Raw genomic sequence first — 12,163 nt, forward strand, 5'->3', positions numbered from 1 at the left:
ATATTCTTACAGTACTGAGACAGTTTATTCTTATGATATTGTGATATTTGATATATTGTGGCGTGGTGTATTGTGATTATTTTGACTTACATTGCAATTGTGATGTGATCTGTGATATTAGACACAGGACAGGACGTCTCTGTCTCACCACACTCATTCATTTAAAAGTTTCTTGACGCATATTTTGTGTGTTTTTAGCAGAAATTGCTCCTCTTGTGATTTGAAAATTGCTGTCTGTGAATCTGCTGGACGTTCCAGCACTGCCTCAGGTGTTTCATGTCATAAATCTGTAATAAACACTGTGTTTTAATAAGAGTGTAGAAGGACTTTAAACATCATATATGATGGGAATATATGATGATCATATGATGCTCTATCATGTCTCATAAGTTTTTGCAGCAGTTTTGGGGTTGATACTATTTATTACACAGATTTAGTGAACATTTTAACCATATTTGACCACTTCAGCATTGATAAAAAATGGTCAAAAATCCGTTAAAATGCCACATTAAGACACCAAGTAAGGACTGAATTCTTTGGTGACTGGATGATTTGGAGACCTGCGTGTTGTCAGTGTATGTAGGAAACCCACACATCCTCGGTCTCCAGTTTGTTTCATGAGGTTCTGATTTTCCTCGAGGTCACTACAGGTCATTACAGAGAAGTCAAGTTTAAAAAAAAATAGTCTCACAGTTTGTGTTTTTCTGTGTGTGAGCTGCAGTGAACTGAGTCACAGCAGAGCTCATCGAACAGAGATCAGCTCCGTATCATCACTGATAGTAGAACCGCTCTGTGGTTCCACTGTCTTCATTTTAAATGGAGGTTTATGAGGGAAAATATAAGTTTTGACCTTTTCCTCCACGCTGCAGTGCTGCTAAATCCTCAGTTTCACTGCTTCAGAACAGTTTGACATTTTGGGTTTTGGTCCCGGAGGATCAGAGCGACGTCCTGATTTGACTCTTCGTCATGTGTCTCACTCCTCTGTCTGTCCTCCTCTGTCCTGTGTCTCACTGCTGACTGTCTCCAGTGATGACAGTTGTTCTCGTATTGATACAGTATCAGAAATGCCTTTGATACAGGATCAGGTACATGAGTAATAATGATAATAATAATGAAGTTTACTTGTGTACACAAACATTTGCACAGCGTTCATGTGTGTTGAAGATAAAAATGAATAAATAAATGAATAAAATAAGCAAACAATAATTAACTTGGGGATATGTGTTGAGGCTGTCAGTCCTCTGCAGCAGCTGCCGGTTCGATTCGAATAAAAGACCCCCATAAAGACTCACGATTGTAAAGACAGACAGAGAAGAAACTATTTAACAATGTATCCTGCTTATCCATGGTAGAAAAACAAGGCAAGGCAAGAGACCTAATCAACAAAATCTGAGCAAGTAAACATCATCAGGCAGGGAAGACGCTCTGCTGCCCAAACGCTGCTGGAGGACAGATCAGAAACGTGGTGCAGACGAGTCACCACCACCTTGTAGACACCTCTGTTCCTGCCTGCTAACACGGCCCAAAGCAGGGAGAGGAAGAGAGAGAGAACCCCCACACCGTTTTCAGAACAAGTCACTACATTTGTCGCCATTTAGAAGTAAAGTTGCTAAAAGGAGCTGGAAAGTTGTTAAATGTGTTGTCTTTGAGAATGAGTGCTGATCTCTGCCCCCTGGTTGCTCGGGCGTCTCTGTGAAGACGTTACACACAAACACGTCTAGAAATGATAAATAGATAAGAGTCTGCAGAGGACGGAACTGTCCTTTAAATGTAAATGAAAGTCAGTGATAACAAACACTTTAACGTGTTTTTCAGCTGTTGTTATCTGGATGTATGATCTCTCTGTGTTTAAAGATCAGTGAGACAGGAACATGATGATGATGATGATGATGATGATGATGATGATGAGGAGGAGGGTGTGTTTGAGGAAACTGAGAGCACAATGAGGAAACACTGAACTTCTCTTCCCAGCACTGCTGTTTACAGACCTTATTATTATTCACACAGTCGTGTGTAACATCCTCATCATGCCTGTCGTTCTTCTTGGTCTCAGGCTGAAGGTGGATGTGGTGCAAACCTCTCGCTGTCTCACAGTCTGAGCTTTTCAAACCTGTTCGTGGGCGACTCGAGCACTAAAATCATCCCTGAATATTTCATACATGCTTCCTTTAAAACGCAGCACACCCTGATCATTATACTACGTCCTCATCATCTTGCAGGCAGGGCTCAGCGGAGCTCGCCGCGCTGCTTGGTAACTGTTGCCACAGAGACCAGAAACACACACACACACGCTGTTCAAGGTCATGTGGGAACAGTATTATTTTAGTATTCCTCAGGCGATGAGGAACTAAAGCAGGGAAGTTGTAACCTTCATGTTCATTTACAATAAAGGCCTGACGCTGACATTCATGACTCGGAGACGACAGTGAGATCAGAGAGTTTGTTCTCGTGTTTCACGTCACAAATCGAGGCTGTAAGAGAGAGAGAGAGAGAGAGAGAGAGAGAGAGAGAGAGAGAGAGAAAGAGAGAGAGAGACAGAGAGAGAGAGAGAGACAGAGAGAGAGAGAGACAGAGAGAGAGAGAGAGACAGAGAGACAGAGAGACAGAGAGAGAGAGAGAGAGAGAGAGAGAGAGAGAGAGAGAGAGAGAGACAGAGAGACAGAGAGAGAGAGAGAGAGAGACAGAGAGACAGAGAGAGAGCGGCTTTCTGCTCCACATCCTGACCACTGAAGGGGAATCTCAAGGTGCTTTCACACATCTCACCTGGAAATTGAAATATGGCCAAGTGCAATAATCTAAATCGCAGAACTTTGTAGTTTTTTGAAAAAGGAACAAACGTGTGAGAAACAGCGTCATGATGAAGAGCTGTGAGCTGCAGAGACGCCCTGGAAGAAAACATGTTTGTTTGGTTCAGACCCCAACAAATGTCACATCATCGTGATTTCATTTTATTTTTTTGAGTGAAAATGACATTTGTGATGCAAAAACATATTTAATGCAGTTCTGCCTGAGAGGTCAAAGGTCACAGACGTTCAGTGTTGGTTTTCAGTCTTGCTCCTTACGTGCAGAGATTTCTCTGGATTCTCTGAATTCAGTATGAGCATGTATTAACAAAAAAAACATTTAAGTTTATCAGTTTGCACATTAAAATTCTTGTCTTTGTGCTGTAATCAATTGAATATAAGTAGAAAAGTTTTTGCAAATCTTTGCATTCTATTTTATTTATATTTGACAAAACGTCCCAGCTTTTTTGGAATTAGCATCATCTCATTCTGTAAATTCTATATTATATTAATATAATTATTAAAAATACACAAGCATGCATTTCCTCCATGAGTTTGAGTTTGATGAGAAAATCCAAGCTGTTCTGACAACTTTAATGATCAGCAGAGTCTTTATTGACTGTTGGTTAATTAAATTCATTAGTGACTGCTCGGTGAACCTTGAACAACCCAAAGTGACAAGCCAATAATTAGTTGGAGCTAATTAGTGACCAGGAAATATGTGTGAATGAACGATCCCAATATAGGATTTAAATGTACAGTGAACAACCAATCAGAAACTGTTTTCAGAGCTCAGTGTCAGCAGCAGTTCAGTGGAGGCGTCCTGTGTTCATGTTGACTGTGGTGGTATCCTGAACAGCAGGGCTCTGTGTGTGTGTGTGTGTGTGTGTCTGCGTCTGTGTGTGTCGTTAATCCAATATTGGTGCGTCACGTGACGCTGTCGACCATATGGCTCCAGCCGTCCACGCCGCCTACAAAACATTTGGGATGTGACCTGCAGCGTGCCAGCTGCCACCACGTTTCCCCCGAGCAGAAATAGAAGCGACACACCAGGACTGAATGAAAACACGCATCATTCATCGCTCGCTAACCAACGCTGCAATTTATGTTTCATGTGCTGCCTCTTTACTCCAAAAACATTTTAATGTTCATCTCTGTTGTCTGATAACATCAGATTTTTCAGGATTCAAAAACAAAAAAACCTTACAGATCCTGTTATCATAAATCAGTTTTCTGCTGTTTGATTTTCTCATTCATCTTTGTTGTTGTTACATTAAATCAGTAAGAATGTTGAAATATACCAAAACAATACTATTTTTCCAGCCTCCTGTTTTTAAAGGGATAGTTCTGTTCTTTTGAAGTGTGGTTGTGTATATTATCTACAGTCGACACGTCCAGTTTGGAGAAGCAGCAGGAGTGCTGGTGTAGGAAGCTGAAGCATGTCCTGCTGTGGACAGAGTCAGCAGCAAAACGTGTTTTAAACACCTAAAATATAATACCAGTTTAAATCTACACTATGTTTAGATTTTTTTCAGAGCTTTACGTTGCTGTCAGACTCTTCTGACAGGAAACTGGAGTTACATCACTCTCTTCATCAAACTGTGTCGGTTTGGCTTCACTGAAGTCTCAAAATGACACAAACTAATGAAACTAACTACTTAAAAGATCGCAGCAGCTGTAGACCAACACCCTCCAGTTAAAACTAATGTTTCTGCCAAAGGAGTCTGGTTGCTTTGGAGGGAGCTCATCTGTTCTTCCTAACCAGGAGAAAAAAGGAGGAAAACAGAAGAAAAGCATGACATCTTCTGCTGAGATCAGAGGAGCAACAAGACTTTAATTCATTTGGTCTCATTTAAAAGCTACCTTTTAGATCTCACTGTTTTCTCAAGAGATGATTATTGCAGACAAATTTAAGATCAGTGCAACGAAAAAAAGAGAAAAAGGAGAACATTTTCAGATCTGTTTTAAGTCTTAAATTGAGCTCATTTATTTCAGGAGACACAGGACAGGTTAGACAAAAACAAGATCTTGAACTTTTTGTTCTTTTTGTCATAGTTATAAATCGGGGTGTAAGATTAGTGGGACAGGAAAATTTTACCACCTGACTGACTGATTTTTCACTATAAAGCTCAGTGTTTATTGTACCATCATAGATAAAAATCAGTTTTTCAGTGTGTTCAAAATGTTAACAAATATACATGATAGCAGCCTGCACTCTCCACATTACACCAAACTCCCTTTAAAAAATATGAAATTTTAACAATTTCTTACATGTCTGTAAAACACATAACTCTAAATTTGGCATAAATATAACCCATAAAGATAAACTGTATTTCCATACAAACTTTATATTTGGGACTTTGTTGTCTCGACTTGTTTCCATTAGTCAGCTGTCGTGTTTCAGTGGGAGACTCTGTGAGAACGAGAGGCGAACTGCTTCAAAAAAGATTCCTCATTAAAATATAATGCTGGTTGGTGAATCAGATACACACTGAATGAAACACAAACTCACCACACTATCTATCGTGTGATTGATGGATTGATTGCAGAACATTTTGTCATATTTTATGGGGTCTTTTTTTGGTGGTGGCAATGATTTTGCTTTGGTGTAGCTCAAGTCTTCAAAATGGCAAACTTGTATGAAAACTGTGGAGGCAGAAACACACATTTGCCCCCTCAAGTCTCACAGTGGGGGTGCAGCTGCTCCACTTCTCAGGCGAGACGTCTCAGTGGCTGACTGGTCAGTCAGTCAGGATTAGGATACAGTTTCATGTGATGAACCCTCATTGTTTTGAAGAAGCTGTTGACGTCTTTCAGACGGCTGATGGGTCATTAATGTCCTCCTTCACAGCAGTGGGGGGTTGTGGGTATTAACCAGCGTGATGCTGTGCTAATTCCTGACTGGATTAAGAGCTGCAGCCTCAGGAGTTTAACGAGACCTCGGCCTGTTGACCGACTGACACACACACACACACACACACACACACACACACACACACACACACACACACACACACACACACACACACAGACGTTCTCAGGTGTGTCGTCTTTTATTGCAGCTTCCAGTTGTTAGTTTTCAGAGTCAGTGACGTGTTCTTGGTCTGGGTGATGTATGGATGGATATATGGTCATATGTCATACATTTTGTCTTTTCCTGCTTTTAACGGCTGCATTACAGTAAAGTGATGTCATTTTCTGGACAAACCCGACTGTTCTAGCTGTTCTATTATTTGCTTTTACCCACCTGCATATTATGTGCTGTTACATAAATTCTGCTTTCATGATACATTGATAAATAAAGCTTGTGTGGCTCTGTGGCCTCGTTGCTCACCGGACGATTAGGCTCTGAATTTTCACATGGACACTGCAGGAAGGAGTTCAGTGTCACTTCCTGTCACCACTAGATGTGCTAGAGAACAGTCAAAGGGAGGACAAGAGACTAATAAACGAGGTTGAGAAGATCCACAGCAGCCTTTTTAAAGGAATATCCTCCAAAAGAACGAGGTTCGGAAGGAAAAAGAAAACTTTTGTGAGTTACAAGTCAGTGAACTGTCAACAAGACTGAAAAAGACGCAAGAAGAAAAAAATGTAACAAGACTGAAAAAGATGCAAGAAGAAGAAAAAAATGTAACAAGACTGAAAAAGACGCAAGAAGAAGAAAAAGACGTAACAAGACTGAAAAAGACATACAATGACAAAAAGTCACAAGATGAGGAAGACATACCAAGACCACAAACTAGATCAAAAATTACATGAGAAGACACAAAGGACATAAAACTCATAACAAGATGAAACAAAGAAGGAGAATCTCAGTCAGTAGAAATGTCCTTCAGAGGACGACTTCTTACTTTTATACTCTGAGGACATTTCAGAGCCTGAACTGTTTCACTTTTTTTGCAGTAAACAAGTCGAATCAGTCTTTTTTAAGTATCTGTACTTCTACTTGAGTAAAGAAAACGTGGACCTTTTTGTCTGAAGACAGTCTAACAGATGTGGACACAAGACGTGAGGTCAGCAGGTGTCTTTTTAACTGTGGCTGTGTGTTTTTGGTGCGCAGCAGTCGGTTTCCCACTTCTCTGAGAATAAAAACATCCCTGTTCACCACAGACACCTCCAGTCTGTACTCAGGACATATTGAGGTTCTCTAACCAGCCTGACTGACGATGGGAGGTCTCACTCCCCCTCCCCGCTGTCGTCCTGAGGGACAGACAGCCTCTCCGCTCCGGGCTCTGATTGGCTGCAGCGTTTCCCCGTCGACCTCGGTTCGGTGACTGACGGCAGTGACCCACTTCATCTGCGTGGACCTGAAGGAACGAGAGCGGCGCTCCAGTTTTCCTTCGGAGCCGAATGTGGGACAGCAGGCCGGCCGGTCGGCTGCTGCTCACTGAGACTCATTAATCTGTGTCACCATGGTTACTCTGCTCATTTTATTACTTCTGATGAGATTTTATTATTTCTGATGAAGGGAGAACAAACGGTTTATTCATTATACTCAGATGTTCTGTTGACAAGAACGTTGGATAGGTGGCTTTAGCTGACAGCAGCAAGAGAAATCTCCCATGAGCCACCTGTGCAGACCAACTACATTCTTAGAAATAATAGTTCTAACTAGAACCATAAATGGTTCTTTGGCATGTCCCCATAGGAAACACTTTTTGGTTCCTGGTAAAACCTTTGATAAAATCTCCACTTGGATTCCTTTCAGAGGGTTCTACCCAGAACCCAACATCAAGTGTTGAAGTGTTGAACTATCTGTGAAAGATTACACCCAGAACCCCCTGTGAGAGGTTCTACAGAGAACCTTTCTATGGTGTAATGGTTCCACTCAGAACCCTCTCAAGGAGTCTACAGAGAAGTATTTCATGCAGAATCCAGTCAAAGGTTCCACCAAGAACTCTTTTATATTCCAAAAGTTTCATTTATGCACCCAGGAGGTTCTGAAGATTTTCATATAGGAACCACCCTTGAGTTCTACAGAGAAGCCTTTAATATTCCAAGAGTTTCATCTAGTTTTCATCATTTAAGCTTTCATATCTGATAAAGCGATTGACACCAGACATTCCCATGAGCCTCAGCTGTGCTTTATGTTTACTGCTACAAACGTTAGCATGTTAAACATGTTAAACTCTGCATGTGGAACATGATGAACACTACACCTGCTGCACATCAGCATGTTAGAATAGTGTTAATTAAATACTGTGAGTGTCAGTGTTAGCATGTTAGCATATTGAGGCTAGCATTTAGCTCCTTCAGCACAGAACATCACAGAGCTGCTAGCATGGCTGCAGACTCAGTTTTGAGGTCTCAAAGTTGGCGAGTATGTATGACTTAAATCACTTATTTATTAGTAAACTGGTAAACTAGACCTCCATGTACAATCACTTAATTGTCTTCTCTGTTTTATTGTTAATTATTTAGAACCACTGTTCTTTTCTTTTGCTTAATCTGTGATGTTGGCTCGTACGGAACACGACGTTCTGTTCATGGAAACCTGCGACACGACCTCTGTCAACACAGACAAACACACAGATCAGCTGGGAGATGTAATCTGAAACACACTGAGAGCCTGTGAGTGTGTGGACATGTGGGCATGTTGAAGTTAAAACGGAGGCGTTGGCTGTTCTGTTCTGGCACCAGGCAGGACGTTCTGTGTTCTCGTAATATTGTTCATTGTGGTGAAAATAAAACAGACTTTTGTTGATGGAAGCAGCTCAAAGACAGAATGAGGACAGAACAGAAGGACTGAGAACAGACGGAGCTGAAATACACAAATACACAGAGATACTTTCACATGTTTAGAACCCATGAAGAACCATTTACAGAGAACCCACCCTGTGGTCACTTTGTTTGTTTATTTTATATTTTATTGTGTCGGTACACATCATTGATATATTTCCATTTGTTTAAACCCTGTGGGTCCACTCTCAAAAATAAAGCTGCTAACTAGAACCATAAAAGGTTCTTCATCTTGTCCCCATAGGAGAACCCTTTTTGGTTCCTGGTAGTGCCTTTTATAAAGGTTCCACTTGGAACCCATTCAAAGAGTTCTACCTAGAACCCAACATAAAAGGTTAAACCTAAAACCATCTATGAAAGCTTTCAATCAAAATCCCTTTTAGTTCCTTTTGGTTCTACAGAGAACCCTTCTATGGTGTAATGTTGCACCTAGAATCTTGTCTGGGGGTTCAATCCAGAATATTTCCACCGTCTAAGGGTGCTAACAAGAACCCACACAAGTTGGTTCTACCGAGAATCATCTTTATATTCCAAGCGTTTTATCTTCCAACCAAGGAAGTTCTACCAAGAAGTTTTCATCAAGAACACTCAGAGGATTCTACTGAGAATCTTTTTTTTGTCCAAGAACCCTTGACAAAAGAGTTCTTCAAGGAATGTTGAAATCTCTGGGTGGTTCTTTGAATGAAAATGGTTCTTAATGGAACCCTTTGTTTTATAAAGAACCCTTGACAAACCCTATAATCAGATAAGGGTTCCTCAGAAGCCACTGGTTCTTGCTAGAACCCCAGCCCTTCAGGGAGAACCCTTTTGGAACCCTTATGTCTAAGAGTGTACTTTCTGATCACGGCAGTATGGATTTTTGTTTTCTCCCACAGAGGAACAGCGTGACTTGATTTGTTCCGCAGATCTTCCTCTTCTTTAGAAGAATTCATGTTCTCGTCCATCAGGAGAACTTGTTGTGTGTTTTTCTGCGGCTGTTCTCTGTCGTGTTTTTTCGCGAGCTTCAGTTCAGTCAACAGCATCAGAACGTAAATGATGCTGCAGTCAGTCTCTGCTCTGAAAGGTCAGAGAGAACGGCTCATTTCTCACGTCACACTGAGTGGAACCAAGTGGAGATGGAGACGAGACAAGGGCTGAAACCAGGTCAGGTTAAGGGTTCAGACCCTCGGAGCAGTTCCACAGAGAACGTGTACGTGATGATCAGCGGCCTGCGGCGAGCCTTTGAGCAAGTCCTCACTCAGAACCACACGCCCAGGATAAATAAAGACGGAGAACACTGCTCTCTCAGAAATACAAGTGCTAACTAGAACCATAAAGGGTTCTCCAGCTTGACCCCATAGGAGAACCCTTTTTTGTGTCCTGGTAGAACCTTTAATACAAAATTCCAATTGCAACCCTTTCAGAACATTGCACGTAGAACCCAACATAAATGATTATACCTAGAACCATCTGGGAAAGGTTTCACCCAGAATCCCCCATAAGAGGTTCTAAAGAGAATCCATTAATGGTGTAAAGGCTCCAACCAGAACCCTATCTAGGGGTTCTGTCCAGAACTGTTTCATGTTGTAAGGGTGCTAACAAGAGGTTTTTTATCTAGAGCATACTGAGGGGGTTCTACAGGAAACGTTTTATATCCTAAAGGTCTTATCTAGAACCCACCAAGGGGGTTCTACCAAGAATTCTTTTGTATTCCAAGGTTTTACCTCGAACACACTCAGAAGGTTCTACTGAGAACCCTTTAATATTAGATTGCAGTCAATGGGTTCTATTTTATATAGAACCCACCCGAGGGGTTCTACCCTGAACCCTTTAATGGTGCAAGGAACCTTGATGAGTGAGTTCTTCAAGGATTTCAAAAAAAGGGGTTCTTTGGATGATAAGGGTTCTTAATGGAACCCTCAGTCTTACAGTGAACCTCTGACAAACACTTTCTTCAAAACACAGTTCTTCAGAAGCAGATGGTTCTGGGTAGAACCTCACACTTCAGGTGGAACCGTTTTAGAACCCTTATTTCTGCGAGTGTGCCTCGGTGCAGGTTGGCGGACTGTGAGAAGGCGATCTGGCTCTGGGCCTGGCAGCAGATACCCTGCTGGAGTAGCAGATGGCCCAGTGCATCATGGGAGTTACAGTATGTCCACAAATATCTGTTTTGGTCCTAAATAGCACAGGAAGCTGCTGTAAAGGTGAAGGAGGCAGGTGGAGTCACATCACAGAACGGCTTAGAACCATCAACACAATCTGTTAGAAGACATGCAGTGTTTTTATCTCAGTGTTCTCGTCTTTATTTCCTGGTCCAGGATCAGATTCACTGCCAAGTAGGTTTGTGTGGAATTTACTGTTTTGGTGCAAAACAATAAACAAAGTGAAGAGAAAAATATAAAGAAAGACAACAAAACAAGTACTGCAAGTCTGGGTTTTAAAGGGACAGTTCACCCCAAAATGGAAAATACATATTTTCCCTCTTACCTGTAGAGCTGTTTATCCATCCAGATAGTGTGATAACTGTCCCTTTAAACCCGTTTGTCTCTGTTTGGTCACAGAGAGAATCAGGTCCAAATAAGGAACACAGCTCCACCTGGGCGTCTCCTTTGATGTGTCATTAGTGTCGACAGGAAGTTTTTCGGTCAGTGCAGGACGACTACAGGTGAGACAGTTTCACCATGAAATAGGGCTGAACACCTGACCCTTCACCTGCCTCCAAACAGCAACTATCCAATCACAGGTCAGCAACTGTAGTGAGTAACAGTGATCCTCTGCGTTCCATGAGTCGGGACGGTGGCGTCTTTTTTGTTGTTTCTCAAAAACATGAAACACAAGAACACACCTGTGGTGACTCGATTAAACTCTGTCTTCATCTGCTCTAACATAAGCAGTGAACGTTAGCATGTCTGGCTAACTAATGCTAACTTTCTAGCTGCAGTAACTTTGCCTCCAGACAAACTTGTTAGATCCACTGCATCTGCATTTGTTCTGTGGGGTTTTGAGGAGGAGGATGAGGGCTGATGAAGAATCAAAGTGGGTTGATGATGATGCATCTCTCTCCGGCTCGCTGTGTCAGGTCTAAGCCGGGTTAGCTTAGCTCTTATCCCGACTTCTCAGCTGACTCACGTTGAGTTAGCATTAGCATTAGCTTACATCAGCCAGCTACATTTATGGAATCTACTTGTGAGTCACTATTTTAGCAACAAGATCCACCGTCGTCAGCTAGAAGTTAGAATCTGCTTTTGTTTATGTCTCTAAGGAATCACAGAGCTCATGTTTCAACAATTACTCACAATTTTAATGTTAAATCTGCTGCTGTTATCACTTTAAACTGCATAAATGCAGCGTGAGAATGGAAAGGTTGACGGAGCAGCAGTAACTTAGAAGGGTGGTGCTTAGCGGAGGTTCAATTAATTGAAATTTTATCAAAATTTCAATATGGCCCATGGCAATTTTAAAATTGCATTTGAAATTAAATATGGTGCTGCAGAAATGTCCTGGCCTGCACATCATATTTTACAGACTTAAAAAAACATCTTTGTTCGGGATAGATCCTTGCTCTGAGAATTAAAAGAGGTGGAAATCTCTGCAAGTCTGTCATGTTGAGAGCTGCAGATGAAATGAAAGGAGAACTAGGACCAGTTCATCGAGGTCATGAT

The 12,163-nt window shown here is 41.6% G+C and overlaps 1 protein-coding gene across 1 annotated transcript in view; it reads left to right on the forward strand.

The window, feature by feature from the left end:
* LOC146329340 (apoptosis-stimulating of p53 protein 2-like) overlaps nt 1-12,163 on the forward strand; it is a 37,539-nt gene that overhangs the window by 1,519 nt on the left and 23,857 nt on the right. The window lies entirely within an intron of this gene.

The sequence above is a fragment of the Lutjanus erythropterus genome, chromosome 3 (genome assembly GCF_056507025.1).
Source record: "Lutjanus erythropterus isolate fLutEry1 chromosome 3, fLutEry1.hap2, whole genome shotgun sequence".
NCBI classification, from domain to species: Eukaryota; Metazoa; Chordata; class Actinopteri; order Lutjaniformes; family Lutjanidae; genus Lutjanus; species Lutjanus erythropterus.